Source organism: Aptenodytes forsteri, unplaced genomic scaffold (genome assembly GCF_000699145.1).
Source record: "Aptenodytes forsteri isolate BGI_AS27 unplaced genomic scaffold, ASM69914v1 Scaffold349, whole genome shotgun sequence".
Classification (NCBI taxonomy): Eukaryota; Metazoa; Chordata; class Aves; order Sphenisciformes; family Spheniscidae; genus Aptenodytes; species Aptenodytes forsteri.
In genome coordinates this window covers 2,077,924-2,086,330 of record NW_008794452.1, presented here as the reverse complement: position 1 = coordinate 2,086,330, position 8,407 = coordinate 2,077,924, and the positions used below count along the sequence as shown (strand labels likewise).

At 40.7% G+C, this 8,407-nt stretch overlaps 1 protein-coding gene across 1 annotated transcript in view; it reads right to left on the bottom strand.

Annotated features, from left to right (window-relative positions):
• Positions 1-8,164, bottom strand: part of REEP3 (receptor accessory protein 3) — a 43,346-nt gene extending 35,182 nt beyond the window's left edge. Inside the window, exon 1 of the mRNA XM_009290518.1 lies at positions 8,096-8,164. The gene's annotated coding sequence lies outside the window, so the exon portion shown is untranslated. The remainder of the gene's footprint in view (positions 1-8,095) is intronic.
• Positions 8,165-8,407: the final 243 nt, after the last annotated feature.

The following is an 8,407-nucleotide window of genomic DNA, read 5'->3' as shown; positions in this document are numbered from 1 at the left end:
GGGAGGTGGTTGAGTCACCATCCCTGGAGGTGTTTAAAAGATGTGTAGATGAGGCGCTTAGGGACATGGTTTAGTGGGTATGGTGGGGGTGGGGTGATGGTTGGACTCGATGATCTTAGAGGTCTTTTCCAACCTTAATGATTCTATGATTTAACATAGGAGTGGTCCCAACTAAGAATTGCTTCTGCTTGTTCCAAGGAAAACCACATTTTATTTTTGAGCCATTTGTAAGTGAAAGACAAACGACACTGCATGTAACCATACATTCATCATATGGGTTGCGTGGTTTTTTTAATGAAAAAAGTGTCCAACACTGCTACAGGCCACACTATGGGGAATATTAATCTGCCTTGTTTTAGAGAGAAAAGTGACATTCATAACCCGAAGGCCCAGAAAGCTCCTACTTAATCATTACACATCCTAGAACCTAAGGGTGTTGTTGCAGACCAGCCTCAAGGTCCTGCCTCGCCCAAGAAAATGCTACAAAGACAAGAATTTGAGCAAAGAAAAAAGTGCAACCACACAACACCAACACTTCAAGTAAAAATTAGCCTATCTTATATCTTCCCCAGACAGCTGGGTTTTTTGCTTTTGATCATCAGAAGTTATTTACATCTCAATTTTTGCCTTAAGGTCCCAGATTTCCAAACAATTCTGTTAATCTTATGACCCAGAAAAGTGTTTCTGAAGCCTCTTAGAGCATTCAAAAACCAAACTTCCCCATTGCACACAGGAAAAAGCTGCTTCTATGAAATTTGTTTTTCAGATACTGTTGAGCTAACATCTAAACTTGTCATTCCAAAGTATACGTGTCCCCAGTTATAACCAGTACTTAGAGAACTCTGTGAATATGCTGTTAGACACCAAGTCAAGAACTGACAACATGCAGAATCTCTACCAAACTTATTCATGTACTTGTATTAGTAACCTAACCTTAATGTCAAAAATACCATGCTAAAAAGATACCTTCATTTCCTCCCTTCTGAACCCCAATCATCTATTGGTTTTTCTTTAGAGACTCATGCATGAATAAAGCAGTTTGAGGGGTAGGTTTTGTTCTTAAAAACAGATAATGCACACTATGCTAATTAACCAAAGGTTCATTTTTGAGAGAAGAATTCTCTTAACACAAACATGCTTGACTGGTAATATTAAACAGGCTAAGAAACCAGAAGATACAGAGGGAATATAAGTGTGTCTTTTCAGAAACGTCATTTGCCAAATGCGAATGAAAAGGTAATTTGCCTGATTCACATTATCCTTTTCATACAAATGTAAATTCCATTTTGTCTGAGGCATTCAAGGTTAACTTTTATTCAAGAAAAACTACCACTCAAAGTTCTATATGTAGAATAGTAAAACCAATACTGCTTATATTGCATCTGTGGCAAACTAATGACTGCCAAAGCAGTCTTTTAAACCATGTATTTTATGTTTCTGTGGATATATTGTCTTCCAAGTAAACTTTAAGATGTTCGCTGCTGAAAAATGTGAGTAAGTCAGCTTCTTCTCTGGCTTCTAAAACAGTCTAATAGTAAATACACTTCAACTGAGTAACACTAGACATGCTTTTAGACATAAGGGAAACCATGTGTTCTAGAACAAAGTCCTAGACTGGGAAAAAAGATTAGCAGACAAAAGTGAATAATAAGAGCACAAAGCCAAAGAATTAACTCTTTTTTTTTTTAACATTACAGTTTAAGGTAATGTTACTATACTATCAAAACTAATCAAGATATCTCTAAGCTAGTGACCATCTTCCTCACTCTCCTTTCCATGGTTTCAATCAATGAGTTACAAAATGGGGTGGGGGGGAGGAAATAACAAAACCAGACAGTGGTAGGAAGGCACAAGCAAACTGTTTTCTCATTTTCCCCTTCAAGCACTGCAAGTTCCAACAGCTTTATTAGCAGAAGAAAGTAAAGCATTATGTCAGACTTCTCACTTCAGGAAAAATTCTGCTTTGTGAATCCTTGCATTTAAACGCTGGCTTAAAGGCTTTTAAAAGAAATTGCACTTAGTTTTCAACATAAAATGCAAGTTCCAACCGTCTTCAGGATATGTGAGCAATACTTCAAAGATGATAAACATAGGGAAAACATTCATCTAGTTAAACCCACTTCCACGTTGATGCTTGCAGACTAGCTATAAAACACCACAGAAACAGAAGTAACGCCCTATTATTTTGTCAGTGATAAACTGAACTAGAAAGTAACAGTGATGGCTGACAAAAGGCTCAATACAGAGCTAGCCACTATGGGGTGTTTTATTTCCCCCTATGTCCAAAAGCATCTCATCAGATTGGTTATTCAGTGCCACCAAGACCAGTCATGTTTAAAGTCAGACTGGTCAGCAAAAAACCTGCAATAATCTTTCCTACCTAGACTCTATACACGTCATCTCATTTGTCCAGTAGTAAACTGTTAAAATCTAGTTTGGCAGGTCTTTAAAATTTGAAAGAGTCACAGAAGAGAGATCGTACTGTTTTCAGCTGTTAATATTTTCTTCTCCAAAAACCTACACTTTCACTAATAGTACAGGTTTTGAAATTCCAAAATTTCAAAAGCAGAATAAAAAGGATCAAAAAGCTTAAAGAAAGCTTCTTTACACATGAAGCACCAGAACAGGGTTTTTTGCCAGACATGTTTTGTCATTTTTTTAATAATTTTCTATCAAGGATTAAAAGTATTGAGCCAAAGCCACTTTGGTTGTTTTTTTTTTTTAAAAATATCAGAATTTCGCTTGGGATCTTCCTCAGCAATATGAGCGTATCAGGAGTTGGCTCTACATACAAAATAACGAGGAAAGACAAGTCGTTCCATCTAGGTTGCAGAAATGCTCAAGAGCCTAAAATATGCTCGGTTGAAGCAGACATTGGTTTGTGGAACATGCAAGAGTGGAGGTTGTTTGTTTTAATTAGAAATGTCCTTTTGTGCCAGACCATGCAGTTCTTGGTATTCCTTTATCTACAATGCATAGGACACAAATGTTGGATTTCAGCACATTTTGTAACAGAGTACATGTCAATATCATTAAGTAAGAACATCAGACTCCACAGTACGCCCCTAGTTGCGCTCCAGCTGTTTTGAGCAAGCTTTAAAGAGTCCACCCACCTGCCATAGGCTGTGAACACTGACCACACATGCTCTGCATCTACGCAATCCCATAAACAAAGGAGAGAACAGAGCAGCTAGACTGCATGGCAAACATTGATTTAAGGAAAAGGTGTGCCAGGCTGGCAGTGGGGACACTTGTCAGAGCTAGTCATTTTGCATTGCACTAACTTACAGAATAGGTATTACAAGTAAAGTTTAGTGAGCAGACACTTTTTGCTGTACATATTAGGACTGCCTAACTGAGAAGCTGAACTATTGGAGAGAAGTGCTCTGATGATTTCATTGCTCAATTATGTAAATGATTTTAAACTTTCACAAAGACAAGACAATACACTTAATCCCTAGACTTACATATGCTTACAGATTTCAACCTATACAATTTAAGACCCTTTAAAAAGATCTGACACCTTGTTTGATTAGAACAGCTGCACCGTTATTACTGGAACTAGTTTCACTACAAGAAAGAATAAGCAGCAATGTGCAAGTGAAGAATGTAGTTTCAGAGTACGCTTTAACCAGTCTGGTAATATGCTGATGCCAAAAACAATGCTGTTTTTGTCCTGCAACTCTTCATTCTCAACACGGCACTTACCTAGCAACAGTGGTGGTGCAATTCACTGCAACTAACAAAAGATAACGTCTTTCAAGCATGCTAATTTTCATTTGCATTGACAAAACAACCAGACTCACCCTGTGGCCACACAACTTCTGGACCCTGTGGAAAGTGGAGAATGAGGGGAGGGGGAAGGGCAGGATTGCCCCTCCCAGCAACAGGCCAGTGAGATCTGTTTAAGTATAGCATGAAGTGCCAAGGATAACTGATACATGGTGACTGAATCTTTGCAGTTCTGTGGTGAGACAGTCATTTCAGCACATCTCACCATCTCAGTGGCTCACACTATGACAGCAACTCCTTTTTCCCCACAGGTGCAACAGCAATTTATAGGCCTTTAAACTGGAAGGATACCGGAAGGCATTTAGCATCCAACAACACTCAACATCCTCCATACCTCAGCTGGAACCATCCTGCCAGGAGACGAGCAGGCTACAAACAGTCAAAGAAACTCTCCCACAAATGGCTATTCCTTCCACATAGCATGTGGTGGTATAGTTACTTAATTCCATCTGATGAATTACGGTTGTTTCAAGACAACATGTTTGACAGCATGTTGATTAGCAAACAAGAGGGTAAATATTTTTGTACTTACTGCTTTTAATTAAAAAATTTGTATTCAAAGAGCAAGACACAATCCAGGTTCACAAAGCATACACAGTTACATAAAACATCACCATCACACTAAGCCAGATATTCCTGACAACAATCCAATCAATACAGAAGCTATGCCTTCAGCCACCCATTCTCAGATGTCTAGTAATTCTACGGGCAGCTGGATGTCTGGAAACATCGAACAAAAACAACAACAAAGTATTAAAAGTAGCGTAAGAGAATGCCTTGGAAACTACCATGAAAGAAACAGCTCCAACCTGTAAAGCAGCAAAAGCTGAAAGAGACTAATACTACTACTTACCTTCAGGTCACCTCCTGTGTGCCCCAAACAGTCTTTGTCAATCTTAATGTAGTTACAGTTATAATCTAATATCAGAACCAAGGAATGCTTGTTGAATCTTTTACTTGCACATCTTTTGCTCCTTGTGAGGCTCTAAAATGGGGGTGGGGAAGGCAGGCATTATAAGTACAAGCAGACAGAAAAGTAACTACTAGTACCCAAGACAAATACATCCTCCTGTGGACCACTACAACTCTGCCTTCCAACAGCCATGACCACTGACCAACTTTACTGAAAACAAAACATATACTCATACATGAGGGTAGAGAGAGCGTTGCAAAGCAACACAGATGGGAGAACTTTCATTTTTAAGTGAAGAGGGGGAAAAAAAAAAACTTAACAGATTACAGCAGACAGCCTGCTTTAACAGATTGCAAGAACAAAATGGCCATCTACTTTGTATTTAGGATGCTTCACATCTTTGCTTGGCACAAGAGGATAGTCTGATCTCATCCATACCAGGCTGTGACTGACAAGTACTCAGCGTGTTTACTATTAAATACTGTCTCAGCAACTGATGTGTACACAATTGCTCAGACCTTACAAATGAGAAGAATGAGCAATCAAAGCAGGCTAAAAGTCAGGCACAGGCTCTATTAGAAGTTAACAAGATGGGCAGCCACAAATTTAAAAAGCTATTCCCACCATTAAAGCCTAAGAACTTGACAAGGTGTACCACTTTGAGAAGTTTTCTGAGACTCAGAAAGAAATTACTATCTTCTTCTTGGTTTTGGAACTGAAAAAAGGAAAAACCCTGCAGTAATCATTCTGAAAACTGTTGCAATAGCCAGTGCGTTTTAGAATTAATAACGACCTAGACTTACCACAGCAGCACCCCAGAGACAAAACTTTAAAATTAAAAGATGTTTTAATTATGTGCTTCAAGTCTTCTGCTTCTTGACAGAAAGGAGAAGACATGCAATTAATACCAGGTATTTCACATTTTCAGATGCCTAAGCATAGGCATCTATAATAGCATTTATAGAACAAAGGGAGAAGATTTCATTAAAATGAAGTTTTGCCAAAGATTATTATGTGGAGCAGTGAATTTGAACCACTCCCTGTTTCCTGTGCATGACTCTTCAAGACAATTCATATGCAATTAAGAATTCTAATTCTCTACTAGCTCCATTCCCTAGTTCCTTAAAGCATTAACCGAACTATTTTAGTGGAGTTGGTTAACACCAAATTGCAAACTCTCAAACTGAATCAGAAGTCAGTTTGCTTGGGACATGCGTGTCAGAACAAGTCCTCCACATCAAAAGTCAGCAGAGGGCACTGTGACACGCCTACAAATCAATATTTTGCTGCTCTTTTGGCCCTAAAGAAATAGTAGGTCAGTCAGGAGAGAATTCTGCTGCAGCCAAAACAACTGCTGCTCTTTCCAATCACCAGTCAAGGCAACAGGTATTCCTGATGGCTGCCCACACAGGACAACAGAGCTTCTTGGACTTGCTATGGGCAGAGTAGGATATCCATAGCTCTCATATACAACAAAGTCATCACACCAAAATTAAAACACTACATAAGTAAGAGAACCTCAGGTCTTAGCAGCTACGCAGTGGTTGAAAATATTTCCATCTTTCTCAAGGCATTTAAGGAAAAGGTAGTATACACCTTCCAAACTCATGACACACAAATCAGAGAAACAAAGCCACTGGAACAGGTATGTCTGGAAAGAGACCAGGAAGGAAAACAGATCAAACAGAGGAAGATAGCGTAATAGACACTGAGAAAAGAGGACAAGGAGGACAGTCTCAAGACCATTGAAATTAAGACCTCTTACAGAACACCACATCTACTTCTGTGCTACTTCCCACCTTCCTTTTCCACATGAATTTTGCTCTATTAAGGAAAGTTAAACAATAGCCTTGAAGCTGTCCTAGTTCTCATTGAACACTTTCCGCTTCCTGGGAAGCTGAACACTGGCAAACTAGTTAAGTCCCACAGCTAGGAAACAAGGACACAAGAAGGTGGAGAGTATTTATAAATAATATTAAGGACTCCCCTTTTAGCAAAAATAATTAGGGCACACAAATGAGTGACCAATGGCAACCAGAAAACCAAACTACACAATACATTGTCCTTTACTGCCTTTTGCAATAAATCTGTGGATAGCAGTAGCTATCCTCTTCATTCCCTGTGCTATTGGTTAGGCCCATAGAGGACTTAATCCTCAAAATGTAAATACAACCCTTAGCAATTCATTTCAAGGAAAAAACAACTAACTTCACAAGAATCTGGTCATTAGAAATCAAAGTGCTCAGCATCGCTGATATTACCCTTACAACCAACGCAGTCTGAGTTGCTGTTAAAATAAAAATTTTCTGGTTGGTGCTTTTACGTAACAAAGTAGGAACAGGTTCAGCAGCTACATTTGATGTACAGAAAGTAAGCATATGCCTCTTGCCTCTAGTGCTGTGTATTGCCCATGGGAAGACCACATTGACAAAGTGCACAAACAGCAATTCTTCCCACAGCCTCCCTCTTCCAAACCAATGTCATCCTTTGCCAATCCTGGAACATGATGCTCTACTTTGCAAGTTTCAATTACCTGACAAGTCTCAGGGAGGGCAGGGAGAGGGAGGAGGACTGCTACTTATCTAGGTGACTAGATCACAGCAGGAAAACGGTACGTGGCAGTATGAGCAGGCTTCCTAACAACAAATAAAGTTTTCAGATCAAATTACACCAAACAGCTTAAGGGGGATGTTTGTCACCAACAAAACAGGGAAATCCTACTACGCCCTGCTTTGGGTCATACACTCCTGCTCCACACTTTGCACTAATTCAGATGTTTGTTGGACTGCTTTGTGAGCAGATTCGCTTCATTTGTCTGGCAAAAAGTCACACACAGCAAATATCAGCTCAAGCGACCCAATAAGCACTGGGGCCCCCACAGTCACAGAGCTACTCAGCAAAGAGCACAAGGAAGACTCAGTTGCTCAAATATTAGTCAACACTGATTACGGAATATTATTTAAATGAGCAAAATAACCCATCAGTTTTCATGAAGAGACAGTGCAACGCCTAAGAAAAAGACCAGAGGTTGCACTGAAGTTTACTCTTTCTCAAATAGAACTTGGACCACATGTAAGATGATACTTTTCACCTAAGAAAGTTTGCCCCTTTGGTTGACAAAAACTCAACTTTTCAAAGACCAGTACACTGTAACACTACCAGTCTATCTCTTCAGCTGATGACCTATACTCACCACAGACCCCCATTTCACACTCCCAAGCGTTCTCCCAGCCCTTTCAGCTCTGCCACAAGTTAAAAAGGAAAACAGTTACCAAACAGATTTTATAGGTTAATTTGGATCAATTTACAAGCAACGCTCACAATTTATGTGTGACAGGCACCAGCGGCCTAAGCTTCTTGGCTTTACAGCCCTAGGAAACACGCACTTACAGCGGGAGACGCACGGTGCGATCAGGAGAGACAACCTGTGCTCACCAGGAGCCCGGTACTGGTTTTGCGGTCTCTTCTGTGAGCACAACGACCCTCTGAGGTGCCGGACAGCTCAACCGCTGCCCCACCCGCATCGGGAGCAGCGAGGCCAGGCCGGGCCGTGCCGTGCTGGAGCGGCGAGGCCGGCCGCCCTGCCTCCCGCGGCCCAACAGCAGCTCAACGGCCGTACGGGGCACCCAACTGAGGGGGACAGGGGGGAAGGAGGAAAGGGGCGTCACCTCCCTCCCGCCGCCCCCGGCCCAGGCCCGCCGG